Consider the following 27,806-nt stretch of genomic DNA (forward strand, 5'->3'; position numbering starts at 1 on the left):
GTCTTTAGAAACTAACGACAACATAAGGATCATTAATTCATTTGTTACCACATTTTTGCTTTAGAAATGTTGTAGATTCTCTCCAGAGTTTCATTATTATATGTGAAATAATCCTGGGGATCATAGTAATGCATACTGTTTTCTCTACCTTCCACTGCATATCTGCTTCCAGAAAATTCTCTCAAGTTACTTAGTTTTCCAATAATTAGGGTGAGTGTAACACATCTTCTTCCTTTCCTAATGATAGCATCAGCAATGAATTTAACAGAATTGAGGTTTATACAAAGAAATGCATTAAAATTTCTTTAATTCCATTAAATTCTTTAGCGATGATTGTGGAGGCAATAACTGTGATAATGCATCTTCTTTGCTGTAAGTTTTAACTTACTAAATATTTCAGTTAAATAGTTAAATAGAATTGCCATAGGGTAATTTTCTATAGAAATTGCCATGCATTCATTGGAAGTGTTGAATTTATCTAATCAAATCATCAATCTGTTCGTTTAACTCTTTGGTTTTCAATAAAACTATTATTTTCAAGTGTTACACAGTATATGTTCAGATATTTCTTAGGGTTGTATTAACTTCCAAATTCAAAACTATAAAGGAAAAAGAGAACTATAGTTATAGTTGCGTTAGACTCTCGTCCTATTTAAGTTAGGAAGATTACAGTGGAACATCAGTTAATTAAAGAGAGTTTGAAAAACATGTGAAGTCTTTGAATATCCTCCAAATAGCTCAGGACCCTAGGAATAGCTTAACTTGAAAAAATTCATCTTTGAACCAGTAAGGTAATTTCCTCCTTTTTTGGACAGTTTTGATGAAATATTCAGCAAAAAGTGAGAGTGAATATTTACCAGATGTGGATATCTCCTGAAACCAAGTCATTCAAATATCAGAGCAGTGTGATGCCAGCTGTTCGATCATCAGGGTGACTCTGCCACGTTAGTCAGGGTTTGACTAGAAGAGTTTTATGTTTCTTTTAGCAAAGTTTTCTGATTTTACTTTTCAAAGGACATCACTGAAACCATAACACTATTCAGATCTGTGACTTTTAAAATTGTATTTGTTTCTGTGCGCAGTTTAAAATTCAAGGTACAAAAGACTGTTCGTTGAAAACTACTTCTCCTCTCTCCTATCTCACAGCCACCCATTGCCCTCATTGGCAATCGCTCTTTCTAGATAATTGTCAAAAATGGGCCAGGCCTGTATGAAAATGCACTATGAATATGAATGTGGGCTAGACGTCCTTTCTTTTAGTTATTTCATAGCTGTGATGCTGCGACTCTGTGAAGCTAGAGCCCACATTCGATTGCTGACTTCCCAGTCCTACTGGCACTGATTCTGGATGGGTACTGGAGCTTCCTGTCTAAACTCAAGTATATTATTCAGTGTGGCTAGTGGAGAATGAACAGCAGTATTTTGGAAGAAGGGTTCGGGTGACAAGTATGGAGGAGGAAATGAAATTACATGAGAGGCCCATGTATGGGTATTGGTAGGCATGCACTTTCAATGGCAATTTCATAAATCATCCAGATGGAGCCGTGAAGTGTCAGGGTGAGAGTCACCCCTCTGTGCCTTATTTTCACATCTCTACAGTCAGAACACCAAAACATACATTCAGCAGCTGCTGGGAGAATAAGACAAGATGAGTGTATGTATAACACTTGGGGCCAAGGAAGTACTCCGTTCATGGGAGTCGTTAGGAAAGAATTCATGACTTAGTGGGGAGACCGACAAGTGTACAGTCAGTGAGGCAAAATTCCACGGACATGGATTCGGTGTTGAGTCTGAGCTTAGAATGACTTAATGAGCCTGTAAGGCCCTCAGGAACCCTTGTGTGTGCCATTGGGTCCAGCCATTTCCCTTCCTTCTTGCATTTCACCAGCAGACCAACGTGCTGCTTCTAGTTGACAGCCCTTCTGAAAGAATTTGTCTTCTCCGAATACAAAAACAGTATATTCCTTCTTTCTGCTGGATCTGCTTCAAAGTTGTGCCACGAGGAAGGATCCATGGAAAGTTTGCTAAACTTCACTTGAGCCTCAGTCTCCTTATTTCCAAAAATGGAGATGATAATGCCTACATTCCAGGACTATTTCGAGGGTGGAGTACGATAATGGATGCACAACACCTCATCTATGCTTGGCCCTCAAAATGAGCTTGTGCCCTTCTCCCATGACCACATATATTCGGATGGGTGGAGCGTATGTCACACAGGGAAGAAAGGCTCGGGAATTGTAATAATTTGTTGATTTGGTGCCTTGTACCCCCAGCCACAAACGGTGTACTTTCAGGGCCATTCTCCTAGCCAGATGGCTAACTGGAGAACATGAGCCTTCGGAACCCAAATCTGATAAGTACTCGGGAAGACTCCTCAAGAGAGGCAAAGCTAAGAGATAAGCTAAATGTACCTTCTCCAGTTGTCCTACATTTGATGCCAGCAGGCAAATCAGAGCCCGTTGGGCGACGTGCAATTCTGAGAAGCGAGGAAAGTGAAGAAGCACTTGTTCTTCCTCTGGGAACGCCAAGGCAAGTGGAAAAGCTCCGAAATCTATTGTCCCGTTGCAAGCACAATGAGGAAAGCTGGAGATGCGCTGCCAAAATCACGTGGCTGGTGAAAACACGGCTTCCTGCTCGTGGTAGAGAGCCTGGCTGATGACTCTCAGACTGGACAAAGGCCTCAATGGCCAGGGGCCACTCTGCAGGAACTGGGCCCCAGGCACCTCGGATTGAAAACCAACCTAACAAAGCGTGTCTGTTTCCACTTGTGAGAGATGAAATGATACGGGTTTTGTGGAAAGTCAGACGCTTACAAAAGCAAAATGCCTGCCTTCCTCCGGCCAGCCACATGGAACAGCCACATGGAAGGGGCCTCAGACTCAGTGGCTGTGTGCCGCTGGCTCTGGGGACTGCTCTAGAAGGAACAATGAGGTTTAGAGGCTTGTTGTTATTCACTGTCTAATTCTTACTCTTTCCATTGATTTCAAATTCCTTCAACATAATTGTAACTTGTGGTATAAAAAGGAAACTTCCACTTGTGAACAAAGTCTCTAATAAGAGTCCAATAACAAAAATCTACAGAAGACCAAAATAGTCTTTTGTAGTTACCAGCAGTGACCAGGGCTCCACATAGCCTGTGTTGTATTGTTAAGGTAAGAATCAATCATGTCCAGGGAATACTGTGAAATGTAACACATGATCAAAGTGTAGTAGCTTAAAAGGTGGTGGATTTCTTGTAAAATTGAAATCACATGTGGCAGCTTCGGGAGATCTTCAACTGGAACATAAGCGGTGCTTATGGATTCTCACCAAAGTTCTCAGGAAATGGAGTAAGAACTTGGCAAATACATGTCAGATGTAAAACCACTTCCCACAGTGGTATTTCATGGAGAAATGGGTGGCTCAGTCAGTTAAGTGTCTGACTCTTGATTTTGGCTCAGGTCATGATCCCAGGGTCATGGGATTGACCCCCACAATGAGTGTGGAGCATGCTTAAGATTCTCTCTCTCTCTCTCTCTCTCTCTCTCTCTCTCTCTGTCTCTCTTTCTCTTTCTCTTTCTCTTTCTCTTTCTCTTTCTCTTTCTTTCTCTGTCCCTCTCTCCCTCTTCTTCCACTCTAAAATAAAAATAAAAGTAAATAAATAAATAAACCAAAGTGGATATTGACTGGGACCTTTTCACTGATACTCTTTTGGGAGCAATGAATTTCAAACAGGACATGATTATCATACAACGTGATAGGTAGCTCTGAGTATCCAAGCGGCTAGGGCATTGTTCAGTGGCAAAGCATTAAGCTTCTCCAGGAATCTCTTCTGTGTAGGTAGACGGCTGCTATGGAGACTGCCTTTTTGTGGGTGAATTTGCCCAGCAGATGGCAAACATTCAGTGGAAGAGGAAGGATGGTACCCGTTATTGCTGATGATGGTTGAAAATGAAATTACTTTAATGAATGTCGTACTTGGACTTGGTGACTCAGTCAGAGCCCTGTACACTAAGAGCTCAATCCTGAGGTCTCAAAGTTGAGATCTTGATCATAAACTTCCTTTTTCCCCTCGGTTTTGACAGAAAATTTAAATTCTCTAAGGGATGTTTTAAAATGTTTTGAATTTATGAATGTTTTAAATGTTTTAAAAATATGAAAGGATCTTAATAGTGCCAACCCCAAGATAGCGATTCCCTGCCTTCTAGCTGATACCAATTTGTCATGTGTGAACTACATTCAACTACAAATTCCACCTTTAATTAACAATGGTCTCTATATTCTGGGCGATACTGTCACAAGAGGGATCGAGGCAGTTGCCCACAAGTGAAAATTTGTCCCAGAATATACGTTTTGTTATGCAAAGTGGGAACAAAAATACCCAATGATGCACAGTTTTTCTAAGTTGTTCTCTTATATAACCACTTAGGCAACATAACTGTTGTGATTACCAAAGTCGTGTCATAATACATGTATACAAATTGATTTCATATCAGCGAACTTCACTGGGGAAAAAAAAGAAATCACTATTTCTGAAGACTATGACTTTGGTTTTGTTGTGGAAATATTCACTGCTAATATATTTGGTGTACAGGAAAGTGCAGTATTTTGATCTGAAAATCTGAAGCTGTGGTCTCAGTTCCAGCTGACCTTGTGACATCATTACATATTTCTGAGTTTCATTTCCCAACAATTCCATGATTCTTTATAGACAGGGAGCTCAAAAATGGAAAGCATCAACATCTAAATGCAGTCAGAAGCCTATTTTCTCCTCATCTTCCTAACGTTCAGGGAGCATCCTTAACTTGACTAACAAACCTCCAAAGGTACAATGGTCAAATGATGGGCAAGTACACATTTTTTAAGCCTTTTCACATGATTATCAGGAATTGCTGCCCTAGCCAAAATCCTGCACCAGCCAAGGAGTGTTCATGTAGAAGAACTTATTGTATCCTGCTTCATGTGGACCTCAAATGTGAATAACGTTCGCATGTTCCTAATACATCTTAGACTGGAATCGGCAAACTTCTTTTGTCAAGAGCCAGACAGTAAAATATTTTAGGACTTGTGAGCCACACAGCCGTTGTCACAGTTACTCAACTCTGCCCTTGTCAGACAAAAACAGACCCATGGCGAATGCATAAATGAAGGAGTGCGGCTGTGTTCCAACAAAACTTCATTATCAAAAATAGCCAACGGGTCAGATTTGGCCCCTGGCCTATATTTTGCTGACCCCTGTTTTGGACCTTCTTAATACTGCAGTGTCCATCTGTTGTCATAACACAGATTCAATTTATACTAAATTCTGTCCAACTTATTAATATTTTAGTTAATGTCATATAATACATTATGAATCCGTTCTCCTACCATCCATGAATTTATCTGAATTTTTGTTTGATCTACTAAAATTTATACTATATCACATCATGAATCTGTTGTCATATCCTATGAGAATTTTTAAAAATCTTTGTTTATCCCATCAATATTTGGAGTCCATAACAAACACACCTTGAGGTAACAAGTATCTTAAGTTATCAAGTGGATGATGTAGTAAATCCTCTCCTCCTTCCCTAACTCTTTCTGATGCAAAGGGATTTTACATAATTACAGTATTGGGAATAAGTTTATTTATCCTATTCCTATCTTTCTTGGTATTAACCGTATCCTGTGACAGCTGTTATCTTTGCAGACAGAATAGCTCTAATCTTCACGATTTGTGCTTAAATAGCCCGTCTCCCTCATCTCCTAGATAATTATATGCCTCCATCACTGAGTCTCTGTGGGCTCTCTGGGTCCTTGAAGTATAGGGACTAGACAGGGACAGAGTGTTCCAGGCTGGTCACATCATCTCTTCCTAATGCTGCCCCGTTGTACCTTTTGACTGCAGCAAGCAAGAAACAAAGTAAAAATGTGAAAGTGGGGAAGAAATTGAGAAAGCCCAGAGGATTTTTGGAAGAGCAAAATGGACCACATGAAAAGGAAACATTGACTCTTGCGAAACGCTCTGAACTGGCTACTAATGCATTGTGTAATTTCTTTAAATCTTAGTTGTAACCACAATTAAGCTTTCTGGAGTGTTGAAAAATGAGAACAAAACTAATATCCTGGTTTGCCTAAGAATGATCCTGTAGTAATGTAGAGTGAAGAGCTCTGGTAAGAGTTTGTCTGTGATGGATACCAACCATGCAGAATTTACACAAGCCACACTTCTGTGAGATGAGAAAATTTGGGACATTAATTTAGCACACGGGGCTAAATAGCTGTGAAGTGAGCTCTGCTGCCTAGACAGGACCACACTCCTAATCTGGGAAAATCTACCTTTGCGTTGAATTCTCTCCTCTGCCTTCCTGAGCCAGTGGGAAATGTTAACCTGAATTTAGTGAGATCAGTTATAGAGGGACTGTGTTGGCATTAAAAGTCCTGTGCAAAAGGACTTTATTTACACTTTCAAAACCTTTTTAAAACGTAATGTTATATGATAATCAATTATATGTATTCAAATTACAATTTTTCACAGGGTGCCTTGGTGGCTTAGTCGTTTAAGCATTCCACGCTTGATCTCGTCTTGGGTCATGATCTCCTGGTTCTGTTTGTGGGATTGAGTCCCGCGTTGGGCTCTACACTGACAGCTTGGAGCCTGCTTGCTATTCTCTTTCTCCCTCTTTCTCTGCCCCTCTCCTGCTCACACTCATGCTCTCTCTCTCTCTATCCCACTCTCTGTCAAAACAAATAAAAAACTTCTAAAAAATGTATCATAGTCATCGTTAGAAGTAATCCTGCAAAATTTATGAAACAAACATATCAAACCACTTAGACACTATGCTAAGTGCCCGGGAAATAATAGTGAGCAGAATAGTCTCTTCCCATGTAGAGCTCATAGTATAAAGAGGAAATAGATGTCAATCGAATTCATGTATGTTTGTAAGTATGGTAAGGACAACAGAGGAGAGGCATGTTATTTACTAAGGAAGTACCCCTGAGAAAGTGATGGTTGACCTTAGACCAAAATGGGAAGGAAGAGTTAATTCAGCAAAAGGAACAGCACGTCAAAAGGCACCGAGGCAGGAGAGAGCGTGCCAGATGTGTGGGAATAGAAAAAAACTCAGAGTAACAAAATATAAGAAAAAGCTGGAGAATGAGAGAGAGAGGCCAGGCCACACAGGATCTTAAGGAGCAATAGGAAGCCTTTAAGGTGTTTGAAGAAGAGGGATAGCACGATCCTGCTGGTATTTTTAAAAACAAATAAACATTCAACTAGGGAAAAAATAGTTTAAGATTAATTTTTAATCTTTTTAAAAAATTAAAACCATCTAAAAGAAAATTACTCAGCCTACTGTATGGAGAATATTGTGGAAACAAGAGCCAATGCCTATGCATTGCTTAGAGGTTAAGACACTTGGCAAGAAAGATGAATAAAAACAGTAACTTATATGATTTTTAAATTCTAGCCTGGAAGGTGGCCCAAGCCTTTGTACCATCAAACAGTTAAGATGTTCCTTCAGGAAATGTTTGGAAATGAATGTTTTACCACACAGTATGACATCCATGAGTTTTAGTACTTTGGGATCTCAGGCACGTACTTCAGAGGATGAAAAAAGAGATTTAATTAGCTTCTGTTTACGAACTCACCAGCCATGACTTTCCTTACTGTCCATGTGGTATTTCCGTCTCTAGGAATTACTTCTAGCAATAAGCCAACTAGTTGGTGTATCCTCCAAATCTGGTCAATTCTGAACTTTGGGTCTTAAGTACCTTATTGGTCTTTGACGATTTTTTTTATTTGCCTACCTCTTGACTTATTTTGCCCCAGAAGAAGAACCTTTTCCTTTTTTTTTTAAGTTTATCTATTTTTGAGAGAGAGAAAGAGCATGAGCAGGGGAGAGGCACAGAGAGACAGAAGAGAGAGAGAGCATGTGCATTTGTGCAAGCAGGGGAGGGGCAGAGAGAGGGAGAGAGAGAATCCCAAGCAGGTACCATGCCCAGCACAGAGCCCAACTCAGGGCTTGATCTAGTGAGAACGATGAGATCATGACCTGAGCTGAAATCAAGAGTTGGACACTTAACCAACTGAACCACCAAGGCGCTCCCCCAGGAGAAGAACCCTCTTAGATGAATCAGGTCTAAGAAAGTTTAATTTTCTTTGATACTTTAAGGAGGTGGAAGAAAGTAATTTTGCATAGGAATATAAATGTTTGTGGGATGCCTGGGTGGCTCAGTCAGTTAAGCCTCCAACTCCTGGTTTCAGCTTAGGTCATAATCTCACAGTTTCGTGGGTTCAAACCCCACATCAAGCTCTGCTCTGGCTGTGGAGAGCCTGCTTGGGATTCTCTCTCTCCCTCTCTCTCTGCCCCTTTCCCACTGGTGTGCATGCTCTCTCTCTCTCACTCTCTCTCTTTGTCTCTCTCTCCCTCTCTCAAAAATAAATAAATAAAAACTTTTTAAAAAGAATGTAAATGTTTGCTGTTCAGCATATTATGGAATAGGTCCCTCAAGTTGGTGAAGGGTTAGAAAAATGAATTTTTATGTAGGCTCAAAATTTTAATTACTTTTTTCTGGCATTGTGGAATGGAATAAAGAAAATGAATATCACCATAATGCCACCACCTAGAAAAAGATTACTGTTTACATATAATAATTTTTTCCTCTCATTTTTTAAAAAACATTAGCAATATATATACATTTCCAAAACCTTTTTAAAATGTAATGTTACATGATAATCAATTATATGTATGTCAGTGATTTCTGAAAACATGTTTTTTAAGCCATCATGGCATTCCATCATAGCAATGTACTGATTTTGCCAATTTGATAAGTCTAAAAGAATGTTATTTTCATTTCTTTCATTACCAGGAATAATTTTTTCTTTCGTACATTTACCATTCTTCATATTTCTTCTTGTATGGATTCCCTTTTATGGCCATTATCAAAATTTCTATTTGTCTCCCAATATTCTCTTAATTTTTAAAAAATGAACTCTTTCTATTTTAAGGATATTGAATCTATTTTCTATAATAATATAAATATCTTACCCAATTTGGTCTTTGTCTTCTAATTCTATGTAAAGTATTTTTGATAAGCATAGATTTTTATGGCTTGAAGGCTATCAGTTTTTTCCTATGTGATTACTTATTAGCTGTTCATTCAACACATACTTGTTGAGGGTCATGTATTAGCCACTAAGCTACATGACGGGAGTAAACCAGAAAGCAAGACAGAGATGGCTTTGTCTTTTCAGAGCTTATAGTCTAGTGAGGAAGTAAGACAAAAAACCAGGCCAGTTTAATATAACACAGTATAAGCTCTGTGAGAGGAAGTGTAGGGTAGCATGAGTCCCATAATCTGGACGTCAGGTTAAGAGAAGGCTTTTGGAAAGTAGCAACTTTCTAGCTGAGAATGAAGAGACAAGGCGATGTGAATTGGGGCAGAGGAAAGCAGTATGTGCAAAGGTTCATGTTCAGTGACCTAAATGCTAAATATCCCATGCGTACAACGTGGAGTGTATGTGCCAAGGGGGCGGAGGGGAGTGATGGACAAGATATGAGCAGGAGCCCACTTGGGAGGCTGCTGTTTGCAGCAGTTCAGGAGAAAGATGATGGGCAAGGAAGGTGCTGACCATATTCACTGGATAAACAATGCTTCAGTTATGTATTAAGTTCTTATGCGTATCCTACTGGCCACTGCAGAATAAGCTATTTAGTTTTATTGTCATCTAAATGACAGTTCTTGGACCAACACCACGCTGGTTTTGAGTTTTATGAAACATGTAAACTGGTAGGGCATATAACTTCTCATCACTTTTCAGTTTCAAATTTAATGTCAGTGTGTCCTGGGTAAACTCTAAAATGATTTTGGAAAGTTAGAAAAGCATGTGTGTGTGTGTGTGTGTGTGTGTGTGTGTGTGTGTGTGTAAATACACATGTATGTATGTATGTATGTATATGCATGTGTACACACACATACACACACAATCTTCCATTGGTAACTGGAGAATGCATTAAACGTATAGGTCAGTTATGAAAGAACTGTCAATCTTTTTAATATTGACTCAGCCCATCAAGAAGCATTGAACATCTCCCCACATACTTGAATTTTCTTTTATATTTCTTGTTAAAGTGTTATAGTTTTACTCATGTATGTCCTATACATTTCATGTTAGGGTTATTCTTATGTATCTTATGCTTTTAGGCTCTCATTATTAATGGGTCTTTTTTTTTCCATATTTTCTCTCTGATATTGCTCTCTGATAGGAAAAATACTAATGTACATATTTCTTTCTATCTATTTGACTCGTAATTGATTATAAGAATTTTTAGTTGATTATAAGAGTTTGTAACCAACAGTCTATAAATGGTAATTTTCCTCCTTTCAATAGCTGCATCCAATTTTTGTTTGATGTCTTGTAACATTGATTATAACTTCTATTAAATAGTAATAGATAGTGAACATCCTGTTAGTATCAATTTTAACAAGAATGCTTTTTATTTAACATTTTTTAAAGTATATTCAATAGTATACTCAATGAGAAATAATAAAATAAGCATGGGAAATGCTACAAATGAAATCTTCTCTCCCAGGGATTCCTAACTTATATTCATATGTTAAGAGTCTGGGATCAGCAATAAAGAAACTAGTTCAACTGAGTTGAACAAATATTTCTAAAATGTATTTGACCACAGAAATCTTTTTCTCTCATTTGGAAAGTTACACCAATTATAACAGTTAATATTAGATTAATTTGATCTTTTATTTTTCTATTTTTGGGGGCACCTTATCTCTTTGTTTTTAATCTACCTTTTGCCACATGGAAGATGGTTTGGTTTTGCTTTTATTTTTTCCAGTAAATTAGAAGGTAGTCATCCTCTTTTTATTTCTACAAGCTATTGCACTTAACGTTTTCCAAAACACTTTACCTGTATTTTATACTTAACCAGAGTCATGGACATTAACCGTCTACTTTTATAATCAAGTTCATAATGAAATGACATGCTTGAATGGCCATATCAAAGATGAGATGTTTAATCCATTTTACTTCCTTTCAACCATTTTCTCAATATTTGTAAGAATAAATTAACATTTTTTATTCAGGTTACTGTCAATCACATATTTTATATTACTTCTCTTTTGTGAATTATTTTATCTATTCAGCCATGTAATCATATTTACAGTACATTTTTGCATAGTTATATGGTTATCTGGTTTCTGTGTACATAGTTTTTGGCCTTTATACCATAATTTTCTTATTTTTGATTCATTTTAATTATCTCTCAGGCAGCTCAAAAGTCATTGTAAGTAGAACAAGGAGATAATTTTTTTTTGAATCCTTTTATTTACTTAAACAAATTTCTGTCTGCTTTCAACATAAATAGCAACTTTTCTGTGTATAAAATTCTTGCCTAACCATCTTTCTTGCTTTTTGCCTTTAGTCATGTGGTGGGAAAATCTGAGATGATCCCTATTTTTATTTCTAAGTTAGTAATCTGTTTTTCTTCATGGAAGTGTATAGGTTTTACTTTGCAATTCAAATACTTTGTCATAATGTATCTAGGTGTAAGCTCTTTTTCTGATTTTCATAGGCTTGCTGAATCATGTCAGTTACCAGAGTCAGATCTTCCATTTGCACTAGGAATTTTTCCTTTTCTTAAAGCTTCTTTTATGATTTCGAATATTTTTTTCCTTTATTCTCTTTTTTTAAATATGTATTTTCAAAATTTGGATGCTTTATTATAGAGAGATAATTTACATCGAATGAAATACAAAGACTTCAAGCATACCCTAAGTTAGATCAGTTTGCCAAACTCATATATCTGAGTAACTCACATCCGTATCAAGCTATTGAACATTCCCATCACAGAATTTCCTCATGCCACTTCCCAAGTAATCCCAATACCAGATGCAACCACTGATCTGATTTCTATCACCTTAGATTGGTTTTGCTTGTTCTGAGTATCATATTATACATATTACATATTATATAACATATGCAATATTATGTATAATACTTCTTTTACGTATTTTTTGAGATTTATCCATGTTGTTGCTGGTGTCAGTAATTCATTTCACTTATTGCTGAATAGTATTCTATTCTATGAATACCTTATGATTTGTTTATTGATCTTCCTATTTGTGGATACCTGGGCTATATCCAGTTTGGTGCTATTATGAATAAAGCTGCTAGTAACATTCTTGTTAGGTTTGTTGTGGACATATTTTTTCTTTTCTTTTCTGTTTTCTTTTTTTTTTTTTTTTTTTTTTTTATAATTCTGTAGGAGTAGAGTTTTGAGGTCAAAGACTGGGAATATATTTAACTGTTAAGAAACTGACAACAGTTTTCCAAAGTGGTTGTGCCATTTTACATCCCTGCCAGCAGTTTATGAGTTTCAGTTGCTCTGTATCCCTGGTGACATTTAGTGTTGTCACTCTTTCATTTTAGCCCTGCTGTTGGGTGTGTGGTGCTGTCTCACTGTGATCATTGGTGTCTCTTTCAAGAGTATAAATTAGCCCTAATTTGATTCTGTGCCCCCCTTGATGTATCTACTATCTTGTATCTCATTTATTCCTTTAAAGGAGTACAGTGCAGGGCTTCTATATTTTAGGGAGTGTCTGATTCTGTGTCCTAACATGTCAGTTTTGCCTCTTCCTGCCTTCAGTGGACTTATTAGTACTATTATTAATACTACCCATTTTTTGGTTTCCCTGCAATCCTCCTCATCTTACCCAGCCTTTTATCTCATAACAGCTACCTGTCTGCTTTCACAGGGTCTTTTTTTCTACATCAATTGAGAATGAGAAATAGTTTTCTAAAATTGTTTCTGAGATGATGCTTCAGTTTCCTTGCTATGTACTTTATCCACTGTCTGTGCTATTTATTTTTCATGCTTACTCATCCAGGAATGAAAGCCGATCCACTTAGACCCAATATTTGTGAACACATAGAATGTGCAGTGTGTTCTGGGACCTGCTCAGTTTGTACCAGGCTATAAGTTTTCTGGTTCACAGCCGGAGGGCAGAATGACATGTCCTAGTTCAATATCAGCTTCTAACAGGAATGCTGCTAATGTAGTTTTGTGTATAGAGATAAGATCTCTTCCCCCACCGCCTATTCTCCTACTCTCAAAACAGGAAACACAAAAAAGGCATCTTTGAGATCTCTTTCTTCCAGGACTCTTCCTTCCTTCTCCCTGTAGTCTTTATTTGTTGGATACGTGTTCTAAGATATCCAGTGCCTGGTCTTGTAAAATCCAAATCCACTGTTTTCTGAAGGTTGAAACTTTCATATGGATATAGAAAGGATGCCCTGCTGTGTTGAAGATGGCTTTAGTAGGAGGGTAGCAGAACAGTTTTCAGGAAAAGAGTGAACTATCTTCCTATCTTCTTTGAAGCCAATAGTTTGGTTTTGTTTACAGCAGCAAATCATATGTTTGTTGGCAGTTGTGATTCACTTTTCACTGCCATGGGTCATGTTAGTCCCGACATTTCCTCCAGGTTTCTGACTATGGACTGACTGCAGGTCTTGGTTTTTTTTATATAGTCTAGATTTTTCATTCTCCCTTTCCCTCCTCCACCCCCTGTCTTTATAAGGAGTCAAAAATAGGTACTTCTTTCCAGAAACGTAATAAATGTCTTAAGTCCTTTTCAGTTGTAAGATGTTATCATTCTATACACTTCCTCCATGAATCTTGGCTAAATTCTTCACTTATTCAAGTTCAAGTTTGTATGAACGACTACCATGTCTCTCTATTTTACATACATAGATAAATTCAAAAACATGATGAACTCTCTATTAGTCTTTAACATTTTGAAGTGCTATCTCACCAAGAAAACCCTTTTACAGGTGACCAAATGTCCTAGGCGAGAAGAGTGGCAGAAATCTAATTCGTCATATTTTTTTACTTCCTTAAAATGGTGATTAAGTGTATGCCTTGAAAGATACGTCATTATCATCTCTGAGTGGCATCTGAATTCAAGTCAACTAACTTTTACTGAGATCTTGTGGTGTATCAGGAACCATACTAGAAAGTAGATATATAGAGTTAGATAAGACGTGATCTGTCGCATTGGGGAATTCAAGGTCTTCCTGCTACCTCTACCATTGTCACGTGCAGGACTAGTAAGTCCAGTCTTTGGGATTTTGATGTCACTCATATTGTTTAAAAATCTTTTGACCCTCATACAAATATATATTTTTTTCTCTTAGGAGTATATTCTTTCTATCAGGAAAGCTTTGACCCTGGAATAATACCGCATTATTCCCTGGGAGTAATAAGATTGGTGAAGTGAGAGTCTTTGAAGAATAACACCAAATAGCACAGAAACTAAGACTGAGGTTTCAGCAGAGCTCGCAGGGCATCTGGTAGGTACCCTTTGCTGTGTACAATGAAAATCCCAAACTCTGCTCCTTTGGGAAATAAGCCTCTCCTAGCCATAACATTCAAAACATAGCTGAACATTCATTCTATCATCATATGTAAGTGTGTATTATATACTCTAAGCCCAGTATACTTTTCCATGCAGAGGTAAAACAACAAAGTTAAATTACAATCTTCTTCTGAAAGAAAACTTTCACACAATTAGCCTTTGAAATATATTCTCTAAAGTACCATGAAAACATTGTCCCATAAAACAGTGTTTCTAAGAAACACATATCCCTGCCTTTGATTTTTCTTGTCACCACCAATAAAAATAAGAGCCGTGTTGTCTTCTTCATGACCCTCAAAAAAAAAAAAATCTTGACATTCTCAATCTTGACTTGCAACACCAACGATACCAAACAAAGATAAAGGTTGGAAGGGAAAAATATCAACTACCTGCCCAAAATATTTACTATAGCAATTCTGAGCTTTTGATAAAGACTCAAACTTCCCATGTATGTCCACTAGATGAAAAAAAGGAGTTTTGTTATTAGGAAACCATATTCAAGAAAGAAGTTGGTCCCACTAACACTTTACTTATGCCATGTGAATTATTGGTCTCTTTTACACAGATGTTTAACAAGTTCTTAGCAAAGCTGTGTTAGACTAGCACAGAGCCCCATCAAATCTGTACTAACAGTCACTGGAACATCATTTAGTAGATTTCTGCTCTCTTTTATGCCATGAGTGGTGGACACTACTTCAGACCACAAATGGGCAGAACGGTGTTATATCCAAAGTTTTGGCATGACAGGATGCTGTCTTCCTCCTTGTGATGATTCAAGACACAACCTAATGATTCTGGTTATGGTAGGAGCTCAAGAAATCTTGGCTCATCATTTCTTTTCCTCCAGTGGGTCTTGCTGGTTACTCAGCAGAATGTCCTGCTGAGCAAGGCATCTTTTGTGGCCACTGTCACCTCTGGCATAACCACATGTTTGATATCTAAAAGATATCTTTAACCATATTTTGCCAGGAATCCAACTTCTATAGCACGAGAGTCCATTCAGTTTTCTACTACCTATACAAAAGGACAGCTCAATCTTTCTGAAAGGACTGTTCTCAAACAAGGGAGCATTTAAGACAACATGTCAACAAGATGGCCTGGTAATTGATGCCCCTTTCACATCTAGATAAAATGTGTGGTTGGCTCAGATCCTCTTTTCTTCCCAGTGCCCTTTGGGAGCAGGATCTACTAAGGGCACAGTTGACAATGAGAAGCCATCAGTGATTTATAATATGTTCAAGAACAAGACCAGGAATGGGGCCATTATGCAGCCTCCCCTATTTGATTGTCAGAGGATAGATGCTCCCTTAACAAAGGAATCTCCACTGACATTTTCAGAGACACATAAAATAATTGGCACTTGAATGTTTTTTTCAGCCTTTCACAAGAGTACGGGAATGATCTAAAGCTATATTGTATTCATGTCATGTCTTTTTTTTTAACTTTATGTACTTATTTTGAGAGGGAGAAAGAAAGCACAAGTTGAGGGAGAGAGAGAATCCCAAGCAGGCTATCAGCGCAGAGCCTGACACGGGGCTCAATCTCACAAATGTGACATCATGACCTGAGCCGTGATTAAGAGTCAGACACTTAACTGACTGAGCCACCCAGGCGCTCCTCATGTCATCTCTTTTGTTAGTATATCTTATATTATTAGTTTACTTTCAAACAGATGGCCTCACATATTTTGCTAAAGTAGAAAGAAGTCATGTTATGATCATTCTTAAGAGAATTGCCTAAAATACATTCGTTTAATCTCTTAACCATTTTCAAACTGCTGTTGCCTGCCCACCATGCATTTAATACACTATGTGAGGCACCAGTATGAAAAGGTGATCATTTTCTATCCTCAAGAAACACACAGTCTAGTGGAGGAGAGAACTGTGGTATAGTCATGGAAGGACCGGGGACAGTTACTGAACAAGCAGAAAGAGTAGGAGGAGATTCTATAGAGGAAACAGCATACACAAGCTTACAGCAAGTCACATGTCCCTGACATTTGGGACAGTTGCAGGTCACCAGATGGACAGAGCACACAGGAAGAAGTAGAAAGAGACAGCAAGTGTGGCTGAGAAAAGTAGGTTGGGTCAGACTGTAAAGAGCTTTGAATATGGTGCTAAGTGCTTTCATCTGTGATTCAGGGGAGTCACAGTTATGAGAAGACTTGAAGTCAAGTCTCTTGATTCATAGTCATGGTTTTCTCTGCTAGATTACACTCGCCCCTCCAAACTCAAATGAACACCTTGCTGGATTTGACCAGAGATTGTTCAATGGAAACATGTAAACTGCCTCTTAAAAGTAATCAGTAAATTCTCTTATTATTATCTCCATCTTATAGATGAGGAAACTGAAGCATAAAGAGTTAAGTAACTTGTCCAAGGTCATACAACTAGTTAGGTGATTGCAGGCAATCTGGCTTCACAGTCTTTAGTCTTAACTACAACACGTACCTGTTTTGATCTGCAGATCTTTATGCATTTGTGTGTTCTACTGATGTTAGCATTGGCAAGTAAGGGCTCCCTTCCAGAATAGAATTGCTATCTGGCCAAGTTTGAGACTGAAAGGATGAATGTCTATAACACAGGTTGGGATCAGGGAATGAAAGATACCCCCTAGTCATGTCTCCAAATATCTTTTTCTTTACCCTTTCCTGACTATTTGAAGAAACCAGGCATCTGGGACTGGGCAGCCTCATCCTGTGAAAGGACAGAGAAATACTAGAAGGATCTTAAAAGGATATTAACAGATTTGATGAGACCTCTGAAATACTACAAATACTGCAATTGTGTTTACTGCCCAAGACTTTGAAAGTTAAGGCCTGAAAATCTGAGAGAGAGATTTTGTGGTTGTTTGGTTTTGTTTAAATATTCATGGAGATACTGGCAAAGAAATTGGAATGTAAGCAGGAAAGACAGGCCCTATAAGTCTTTCTCTTTATGCAATGATATTAATAACATCCAAACAGGCCTTAGGGCTGTCTTCTTAGAGCTGTACTTACCAAAGGAGCAAGCTATCATTTTCCTTGGAAGCCTGAATGTTAAATATACTTTTACAACATGATTCAAATATTGTGGTTTTAAAAGTCATCTATTGTGTTTTGAATATCTATAGCTCTTCAATACCTTATTAGGAATTGGTCTAACAATGTAAAGAAAAGCTTTTAATTAACTGGTGTAGGACTTTCTCAACTTACAGTGGGGTCATGTCCTGGTAATCCCACATAAGTTGAAAACATTATAAGTTGAAAATGCATTTAATACACGTGACCTACCAAATATTGTAGCTGAGGCTAGTCTACCTTAAACATGCTCGGAACACTTGCATCAGCCTATAGTTGGGCCACATCATCTAACACAAAGCCTATTTTATAATAAAGTGTTGACTCTCTCATGTAATGTACTGAACACTGTACTGAAAGAGAAAAACAGCATGATCGTATGGGGACAGACTGGTTGTGAGCGTGCTGGTTGTTTACCCTTGTGACGGTGTGGCTGACTGGGAGCTGCAACTCCTCGCCACTGCCCAGCATTACTAGAGCTTCTAGTAATATGTGATATGTGCTATGTGATATGTGGGCTACCACATATCACTAGCCTGGAAATAGATCAAAATTCAAAAGTCAAAGTACGGTTTCTACTAAATGCATATGGCTTTTGTACCACCTTAAAGTCAGAAAATCATAAGTCAACGCATCATTAAGTTGGAGACCATCTGCAACAACTATGAGAAGTAGTGATCTCCATTTCCCCAGAAGTGTTTGAGCAGAGATGGAATACCTATTGGAGGGTGGTGCTAAGAAGGAATAAGAGTATGATGTCTGAGGCTGGAATAGAATGGTCTCTGAAGGTTCCTTCAGCTCTAACATTTTATGAAATAATTTTCAAGCATTGGCCTGCACAAATACCTTAGCATTCCATTTTGTCATACTCACCTGTTCCATATGGAAAAGGATATTCAGTCCACTTTTTGACAGTAGCTGAATCTTCATGTTCATTTTTATATCTCTGAAATTTTAGTATATGTTGAGCATAGAGATAGACATTATATATCTATAATTATATTATAGATATAGATATATACATATAGATATATAGATTCACATATCTTTGTGTGTATGTATATGGAGAATACGTTTAATGGCATTTCATTAATCTTCTGACCGTGTTTACAAGGTAGAACATGAGTGGTATCTCTATGATTATATTATAGGTGAAAAAACTGGGGCCCAGGATTTTCCCACATCCTCCAGCCTCTGATGCTTATTTGGAAATAGCCCTTTGAATAGAGTCCTTTATTTTATGTGTGGATATTTTGTTCAGTTTTAATTACAATGAAAGCTCCTTAAGGAGAGGGACCATAGGAAATTTAGGTAACTTTCTATGGATTTTTTCTTTTGTTACCCTAGAATGCATTGTTCTTCATCTAAGATTTCTCCTCCTTACACATAGCTAATATTTAAGAAGCACATATTAAATTGAATTGTCATACTAACTCTTGCCCAATCTCAGGTCAGAGCACAAGGAGACTGTGCACAACTTGTATCTGATGAGGTATCTACAAGTAAAAGCATCCTGACAACAGGGCAAATTTCAGATAACATGATGCTCCTAGTATCAAACAAGATAAATGTGCAAGGATGACTAAACAGGACTTCCCTCCATAAGTCAGCTCCTGCCTGAGTCAAATGATACATTTCTCAGAAGCATTTGCAAAACTGGATCCAGCTCTTGATGCCTTAGGGATCTGTATAAAGCCAAGATAACCACCAGATGAAAAGAATTGGTTTGTTTTCCTGTTGTGATGTTGAGAGGCAGTGATAATGGTTTGGCTAGACCCTACTGGAAAGTACAAAAAAAAAAAAAAGATTCAAAGTCCTCTACTTGGAAATGTATAAGAAATCTCACTCAAGGATCAACTGCATATTTTTACAAGGTCATGGTTTTGCAAGAGACTGGGCCATGTTTTCCCAACTCAATGATTTCACTAAGAACTACGTGTCTTCTTAGAACTGCTAACATTTCTGAGGCATCTTGGTAGACACTAAGTCAAGTGAGCCCACTCCCCAGGGCCAGTCTGTGTTCGAAGCAAACACAGGCCTTATCTCTTGCCATAAAGAGTCATTGGCAATACTCATCAGTCATTCTCCAGCTTTTAACTTAGGTAAGCACAGATCAGCGTCAGCTGTTTTTCCCTTTCTCTATTGAAATGCCCTCAAAACACTGACCTATGCCAACTCTGTGAAAATTCCACCTTTGTTTTTCTTGTCCAGCTTTATTATCACTTCCTTCCCTTCATCTTATCCCCTTGCTCCAAAGCACTGCTTGGTTGGTGTATGTCACTCTCATTATGGATTCTTAAGATGGGACCAGGAGAGTGAGCAATTGACCTTACATGTCTGTTTGATGCAGCTGCCCTGTGTCATAGAAATGGATCTCAGTTTTTAACCACTGTCATGAGATAGAAGGTTCTTCAGCAGCATACTTCATTGTCAAAATGTGGGAGAAGATGTAGAGAAGGTTTCCAGTAGATGGATTTCTGCTTACTCACTCCTACATATCGCGTTGCCTCTTGCAGAGTGTTTCCAGGGATTTGGTTTTCATTCCATTCTCATAGAAATTCCAGGAAGTATAGATTATCAGTCTCATTTTTCAGAGATGAAGAGAGCAAGGCAAAATGGTGAAGTGGCATGCCCATGGCCACGTGGCTGAGAAGCAGCCAGGCCAGGTCTTGGACATAGGTCTTCTGACACGTGTCATGTCCGGGGCTCCTTTTTTCTCCTCCATGACTGCCTTCCCACTTTCATGGAAAGAATCAAAGCCCGGATGGATAAATAACAACAATAGTAAAGTGAATGATTGGCTTTTTTGCATCTGCTGTGTGCTAGATACCGTACTCATAATTTTAGGTACATTATTGCATCTAGCCTTCATAGAGTAGATGAAGACTATCATTATTATCCCCACTTAAAGAAGGAACTGGGCTTCAGATAGCATAAGCAACTTGTTCAAAGTTGCCCTGGTTGATAGAGACAGAATCCATGCCCAGTTACTGAACCATGGAATTTGCTAGTTCCATAAAGCTAAAATTTTAGGGGGAAAAAAGCACGACCTTGTGAACAGAATCTTGAGCAAGAAGGATAGAGGATCTGAGTCTGAGTTCCAGCTCTGACTCTGTTCATCTGATGATTCTTCAGATTGTTTGCTTCTTATTATAAAATGGGACTGGTACTATTTGGCCTGATATCTCCCAGAGGAGGTCCAGTCAGGCCAGATATGCCTAGGGTCTCTCCAAGCTGGAGAGCACCATTCCCAGGCAAGGTATCATTCTTAGTGTTAGAATGAGGTCAGTAGCCCTGGTAACCTGACAGCTCATAGCACTGCCAGAAAGCCTGGGCTCTTCTCTTAGTCCCCTATTCCCTCCACAGCTGTCAGATCAGCTTGGTTAAGAAGACTTTCATTCTTAGAGAATGTGTCCATGAGAGTATCTCCATTTATATTTATAAAAACTTATTAAGTGAAATTAAGCTGCCCTCTACCAAGGGTATGTTTTTGAGCACTCTTCCCCTGGCTTTGGGGCAAAACAATTGTCAGTCAACAAACTAGATACCGTCACTGCCCTGAAGGTGTTTGTATTCTGAGAATGACTAACAACCTTCTGTCACTCTACAAAACTGAGAGTAAGGCTTTCAGAGGGAAGGTTCTGGGGCAGCTTGTGACCAAAGCCAAGACAGAATTGAATTGCTCTTGTGTCCAAGCTTATTGACCATCATGAGAGCAGCCATTTACCAATTGCCTTCTATGAGACGGGTGCGTTAAGTATATTATTTCTCCCGATGGCCCCGTGAAGTACTTCTGTCCCCATTTTGTAGAGGAACAAAGTGAGGCTCAGGGAGAAATATTCCCAGAGCTAGAAAGTTTTATACTGGTCTTCTTGGAGCGCCATCCATCCCCTTTTGCCTAAACAACTAGCCAGTTTCAAAGTGCCACCCATCCTCCAGGCCAGCCACTCCTTCCTGCCAGTCATCAACACTACTCAGGGCTTAGAGGACCATGCTGGCAGGAAAGGAACCTTGCATTTTCTAAAACGCACACCCCCACGTTGGGTTGGGTCTGGACTATGACCACTGACTTCCCCTCCCCCACCACCATCCCTACTTTTTTAGAGGGGAATTTATCAAAACCTCTGTTTTTCTTGTATTCATTCAGTCCTGGCTCTCTATTTAGTTGTGATGATAGATACAATATTTTTAGAAATTTTGATGCCTTGAAATACAAATTTAGAATTTATGGGGATTGAGGAAACTACAAAATGTAGTGGGAATTGAAATATACAAAATACTGACTTTCAGTGTCATTTACAGGTCTATGATCACCTTATTTTGGAATATCAAGACAATAACAATTACATTGCTCATGTAATAAGCAGATTTTATTTAAAGAATTATAAAGGACAAAATGTAAAGGGGGGGATAATATATTTGAACAACTTGGGGTTTTTTTTTCAATTTTCAAGCTTTGAATGAAAGTTTTTTTAGAAAGCGTTAAAAATTCTCCTATATTTCAGTCTCTTTAAGGTAAACTTATAGCTATAAATGATGCCTCAAAAACCCTTCTATCATTATGTGAATCACAGGAAATTGGTGGACAGTTTTACTCCTAGTCCTGTAGCACCAAAGAATAGATCACAGCTCTTCCTTTCAGAAAATCACATTTTCATCCAGATACGTTATCTGCCTCACAGTCATAACTACTTTCACATCTGGGAGATCTTAAACTGAAAATGTCCACAAATCACACAGCCTGGCAGGGTAGGGGCAATCAGGAATAAGGGGATCCACACTGAATTCTGTCTCTTGGTTGATCTTGCATTTCTTCTATAGCATTTCTTTACATTTAAGAAAAGCCCAATTGTCTTATGAACTGTATGAGCCTCTGTAATCTTTTGGTGAGGTTGGGGGACTTACAGCCACATTTCTATGCATTTTCCCTTGTTTTCAGGCTTCGAGGAAAAGAAACCCTGTTCAGACACTGGAGCTTCCTACCAAGGGACTCCGCTTTCTCTGTGGCCAGCCCTAGAGAACCAGAAATCCAGCCTGTCGGGGACAACCAACATCACAGGAAGAAGACACATAATCAGCTCCTTTGAGCCTTGTTGTTATTGTGGTGGTGGTTGTTATTTAGGATAAAATTCAAGGGGGACAGATCAGCTGGCTGCAGGGAAAGTTTTGTGTTTCTTGGCTTAAGCAGATCATTGGGCTAACAGGTTACCTGTAGAGAGAGTCTGCAGTTCATTGGGGACACCACTGTCAGAGCTGTGGTAAACACAGTCTAAGTGACTGATTTTTAAAAAATTTTTAAAATATTTATATTTGAGAGAGAGAGAACGCAGGGGAGGGACAGAGAGAGAGGGAGACAACAGAATCCGAAGCAGGCTCCAGGCTCTGAGCTGTTAGCACAGAGACTGATGCGGAGCTCGAACTCATGAGCCATGAGATCATGACCTGAGCGGAAGTGGGATGTTTAACCGACTGTGCCACCCAGGCCCCCCCAAATGATTGATTTCATAACCTAAGCCAGGTAGGTGTTACATGCTTTTTGATGGCAGAGAAGGAGTGAAGAAAGAACAAAGACCAAATGGTGGAATTTAGTAATTAAAAACAAAGCAGGAAACAAACCAACAAAATTTCTTTCAACAGCCAACATATTTTCCTGTTTAGGGAACTGTCGTTTCCTACTTTAACCACAAATAACAAATAATAACATAAATTTAGAATAGATGGCCAGTCTTCTCAATAGGGGCAGGGAAATTAGACCTAGGAATTCATGAGCTTGTCTTTGGGGAAAGGAGGGAGGCAAAGAGAAGATGGAAATGCCACTGTCCGTTCTCTGAAATCGAGAGACTTCTGTAAGCTTCCAGCAGAAACACACCTTTTGTCTGATGCCAAGGAGACCTACAAGAGCTTACCAACTTTGCAGCTTCACTGGGGACTCCATAGAGTCAGGGCATGATATAATAGTGTTCTGTTTGTGTACTTTGACAGGTGTAAGGCAACTTTACGAAGTTCATACTCTGCTAGGGCTGGGGACCAGCACAATGTGGGCAGGAAAAGAGAATCCCTCTGCGGGACAAGGTTTTCTCAACCCTCTGGCTCTCAGAAGGGCCCTGAGATGTCTACAGTAGGCGTATCAAATCTGTCAGCACCATTGACAAATTCCTGAAGTGCATCTGTCTGTGCTCCATCCTCGAGAGAGCCGAAGGACGTTGCAAGAGGGATTGAAGGGCTGGCTAGAGAAACAGTCCCATGTGCATCTACAGTATGACACCCAGGAATGCACCACCCATGTGAGCGCAGGTACGAGCGGCTGGTTTGCCCTCTTGCCAGAACGGGCGTTGCTCCTTTGGTTGCCCGGCCCGTCCTCATGCTGTTGTGTGCCCAGGGAGCATCCCCAGGGGCCGGTGCAGATCCAAGTTGGCAAATTCAAGTGGTAAGGAACCCCTGAACCTTGCCAAGTTAATCAAGGATGTGTGTTCAGAGCAGCACTTACTGGTGACAGAGGCTTCCTGAAAGGGGTGAGTCTCCGCCTAGCCGGAGAGTGCCGTCTCAGGTACAGTGCCAAGTTAGTGCACTGGTTTACCTCTAGTCCACACCCACATTTACTCCTTCAGCTCCTTCTCTCCAGCCTCAAGACTGAACGTGTATGATGAGAGGATTGGCAGTCCTGGTCACAAGGGATAGACAGAAGCTGAGCTGAGGGGTGGTGGCACAGGTGCACACTCAGGAAGAGCTTAATCATTCATTCAACTGGGCTCTAACCGCGTCTTCAGTCCCAGATTTGAGCCAGGAGCGAGCCTACCCACAGCGAAGCCCAGCAGTTGGGGAAGCAACCAGAGGAAGAAGAGTTCACCTTCTGGCTGAGTAGCGTTCAAAGACAGAAAAGAAAAAAGCAAAAAATGATTATAGCTTTAAGCACTTGCACTGCACCTGTGAGTCCCTCCAAGGTCCTAGAGCAGAGCACGCAGGGAGAGCTGACCTCTCCCTCTTCCTTTCTCGTGTGTGACTTTCTTCTTTAAACTTATTCATTTTTTTAATCTTTTTTTTAATATGAAATTTATTGTCAAAATGGTTTCCATACAACAGCCAGTGCTCATCCCAACAGGTGCCCTCCTCAATAAATGTATTCATTTTTGAGAGAGAGACAGACAGACAGAGCATGAGTGGGGGAAGGGCAGAGAGCAAAGGAGACATAGAATCCAAAGCAGGTTCCAGGCTCTGAGCTGTCAGCACAGAGCCCGACGTGGGGCTTGAATTCACAAACCATGAGATCATGACCTGAGCCAAAGTCAGACACTCAACCAACTGAGCCACCCAGGTGCCCCATGTGTGACTTTGTATTTCTCCTCATGACTGAAGTTCTTGAAAAATTGATTTACCTTGGATAAGAAAAGTTGGGGTCAGAAGAAGGTGGCTCCCAAGGACCTACACGTCCTTGCTCCTGAGACCCATTCCCGGGAGAAGTCTAGATTGGCCTCCACTTAGTCTGTTTGCAAACAACTGAAGTAAGTATCCCGCCAGTGGATTTGGGCTGCTACCCAGGCTCCCAGGCGGGAGGTCCATATCCCCCTCCTGTGCAGCAGTCCTCACGCAGTAGCCCCCGGGGAGTGAGGAAGTTTATTTCAACAGGAACAATTCTCTTGATGACACAAGTCCTGTGAGCTGAGGTTTGTTCTGCTTTTGCTCATGGGGGTCCCAATTTACCCCCTGCTCTTTATCCACTTTCCTTCTAACCCCCTAGCGGATAGTATTGCCATCTCCACAGATAGTATCGCTGTCTCCATAGATAGTATGGCTCTTTCCCGTGCGAGACTCAGAATGTGATTTTGTAAGATGCTCCAACTAGGGCAGTCATTGCCAACCTCCTCAAAGGAGTAACAGGACTTCTCTTCTCCTGAGTGCCATTGCAATGGCTTCCTTTGGTGGCCAGAGCCATGGACAGTCAGAACACATTAAGCACACAGAACACATTAATCTCTACTCTGATAAGCAAAACTTTGTTGACTTCTTTCCTGTTTTGCCCTCAAGGATGCAGGGAATTGTTAAGTGCATCCCACAACCCTGCCATGTCTCCTTCAGAAAACTTGGAGGCATCCTCCCAAAGGTGTGACAGTTTACTATGCCCAGGGTATCTTGTCATGCTAGGGTAGGAGGTAGATGAGAAACCTATGCCTTTAATATGGCCAACCTCACACCCAGCCTTCCTGGGTACCCTAATCCTTAATGCCACCAGAAGAGGGGTTAGAATGTTCCAGAAGAAAATGGTTGGCACAGTCAGCTTAAAAGAGATTATTCTGAAGCTCTGTCTCAAATTTTATACAGCCATTTATTCACCTGGTGTTTACTGGGCACCTACTATGTGCTAGGGTTCTAGAGCTACAAGGTGGATGACAGATGCTACTACCACAAAGCCAGGGGAGTTGAGTCTCTGGCAGACCCTCATGGCCAGTGACGATTCTGTGATCAAGGCAGATATCCTTTGGTCCCAAGGAGGCTTTGCTGTGGGGGACTGCCCCCTTGCGTACTTCTCCTGGTGGGAAGAAGAGATAAGGTATGAGGAACAAGGGTGCAAGGAGGTGCTTCTCCTGAGGGGATTCAGGTGCTTGTGAATTCCTTCAAGAGTTTCAGTTAGCCTTAAGCAACCCAAAATGTGCTTGCCTTTCTATAAGCCCCTGTTCCCTGTGCGTGTCCAGTTTCTGAGTGGGCAGACAGCATGTGAATGAGAACTTTAAGAAGGTAGGACTATTCTTTCACTCTTTTTGCCTTTCTCTATTTAATTTCCTCTCTTCACTTTCTTTCCTTTTATCCTGCCACACTCTGGTCACCTTTCAAAAAGCTTAGTGGCCCCTCCCCGCCTACAGGATTGAGTTCGGACCTCTCAGCTTGCCCTTCCATGGCATGCAGTCTCAGTATGGGACTGTTGAATATGGCATCAGACTGACCATTTTCATGGTCTTTTTCAGTATCTGTATTTCACAGGGGTTGATGGGCTGCTTCTTCCAGGAACCTAAGGGTTAGTATTTTTCCTTGAAAATCAATTTTACTTACTGCATAGAGCCTGTTAAAGACAAAGGTCCTCTCTCCAACCCCGTACCCCCAGCCAAACCCAATAGACCTATGTGAGCAAGCCTTCCCCTGACCCCAAGCTCTGACCCTTGGAACAAGCTGAAACAAAGTGCGCCCTCATGTTTTTCAGCAACAGGGTGTCTTGCCTGCCCTATCCCCATAACTGAACAGTGATTACAATCCTCTGTACTTTAGTATGTAGATAAATGATTAACAGTGGGCTGTACCTTTTCCCGGGTTGTAAAAGGATAACTGGTTAGAGTTCCAATGTTCTCCTTGTCAGCATAGGAAATGTAGGAGAAGATATCATCTCAGGCTACTCACCTCTAAGACTCATAGCTAACATGTGGCAGGTTCCAGCTGGGAATCTGAGTACGGTGACAGATGGCAAGAACCTCACAGGTGAGCCTTGGTGACTTTCACCTTTCTTAGTTTCGATCCTTTTCTTCCATCTTTCCCTTCTGGGATTGGGGATGGGCAGGGGACAGGGAATATGACTAGGATATCAATGGTTGTACAAAGGTCTCTGTTTTGATAAGAAATGGACAAGGACACTGTGTGTTGACATAAAGACCAACATAAAGGCCCACTGCAGACCCCAAGTATTCCAGGGGAAAGTGTGGGCTGGCATGGGCGCAAAGATAAAAAGGCCAGCGTGATAATATACTGGCAAGATCACATGACAGACAAGTCAGTCTTAGGGGAGTGGGAAGGGGCAAACTGGTGGGGTGGGGGGGGCAGGCGGGGTAAGGAGTAAAAGACACTGGAGTCAAGGATGCATTGTCTTGATGTGGAGTTGGAAACATCTCCAAATCCAGCGGGCAGGTAGAGAGAGAGAGACACCAGCCAGTGAACTGTATGGAGCCGCTGGAGCCCGTCCGTGCCAGGAGCGAGTCTGGGTGATTTGGGGCCAAGGTGGTTTGTTTGTTTGTTTGTTTAGCAGGCATCATTCTTTAGAGCAGCCGTTAGCTTACAGAAAAATTACAAAGAAAGTACAGACCGTTCCAGTGTCTCCCAGTCTCCCCTACATACAAATTCCTCCATCGTGAACATCTTGCATTAGTGTGGTACATTTTACAATGATGAGCCATTATGAATGGATGAATACATTAGTATTAACTAAAGTCTGTGGTTTACATCAAGGTTGACGCTTTGTGTTGTACAGTCTATGTATTCCCCATTACAGGCCCGTATGGTATAGTCTCACTGCCCTAAAGGCCCATTTCCCCCAATCCTCCTTTCTTCCAAACCCTTAGCAACCCCTCATCTTTTTACTCTCTATATTTTGCCTTTT

General features: G+C 40.1%; 1 protein-coding gene across 7 annotated transcripts in view; it reads left to right on the forward strand.

The window, feature by feature from the left end:
* The window catches only part of PRLR (prolactin receptor), a 164,974-nt gene that overhangs the window by 11,548 nt on the left and 125,620 nt on the right, over positions 1-27,806 (forward strand). For 4 of the 7 annotated variants that reach the window (XM_053201559.1, XM_053201579.1, XM_053201577.1 and 1 more), the window contains exon 1: positions 400-26,914. The exons of the other annotated variants lie outside the window; for them this stretch is intronic. The gene's annotated coding sequence lies outside the window, so the exon portion shown is untranslated. Of the gene's footprint in view, positions 1-399; positions 26,915-27,806 lie in introns of those variants that run through there. 7 annotated transcript variants of the gene reach the window in all.

Source organism: Acinonyx jubatus, chromosome A1, assembly GCF_027475565.1.
Source record: "Acinonyx jubatus isolate Ajub_Pintada_27869175 chromosome A1, VMU_Ajub_asm_v1.0, whole genome shotgun sequence".
In the NCBI taxonomy this organism is placed as follows: Eukaryota; Metazoa; Chordata; class Mammalia; order Carnivora; family Felidae; genus Acinonyx; species Acinonyx jubatus.